Below are 442 nucleotides of genomic sequence, written 5' to 3' on the forward strand. Positions count from 1 at the left end.
GTTGCTGAAGTCGGGGATCTGTTGCGTTCTCAAGCAATGCTACAAGAGCACAAGCCTGCCCAGAGGTGTTAAAGCAAATTAGGTTTTCTGACTGGTTTCTGTAGTGTAGTGGTCATCACGTTCGCCTTAAACGCGAAAGGTCCCCAGCTTGAAACAGGGTGGAAACAGACAGAGGCTTTTGTTCTGTCTCTGCTGAAATGGCTCTCTGGTAAGCAGGTGGTCGAAGCTGCAAAGACCTTAAATTCGAGCTAGGAGAAGGCAAGTTTTTAAGGAACTCTGAGCAGACTGCCATGCCGAATGAACTCTGTACTACTGTGTGTGGGATTTACTCAGATTGTCAATCTGCTTTGAGGACAGATTACAGTATAAATTTTACCTGAAAGAGCACAAGAGTAAATTTTTGAGATGCTGTAATATAGTGATCGTCACATTAGCCTGACAC

General features: G+C 44.6%; 1 non-coding gene across 1 annotated transcript; it reads left to right on the forward strand.

Moving 5' to 3' along the window:
• The first annotated feature begins 94 nt into the window (after window positions 1-94).
• Window positions 95-167, forward strand: trnal-uaa (transfer RNA leucine (anticodon UAA)). Its single transcript has one exon. It is a non-coding gene; the product is annotated as a tRNA-Leu (tRNA).
• The last annotated feature ends 275 nt before the right edge of the window (window positions 168-442 follow it).

This window comes from Sinocyclocheilus grahami, unplaced genomic scaffold (genome assembly GCF_001515645.1).
Source record: "Sinocyclocheilus grahami isolate Dianchi unplaced genomic scaffold, SAMN03320097.WGS_v1.1 scaffold9922.1, whole genome shotgun sequence".
NCBI classification, from domain to species: Eukaryota; Metazoa; Chordata; class Actinopteri; order Cypriniformes; family Cyprinidae; genus Sinocyclocheilus; species Sinocyclocheilus grahami.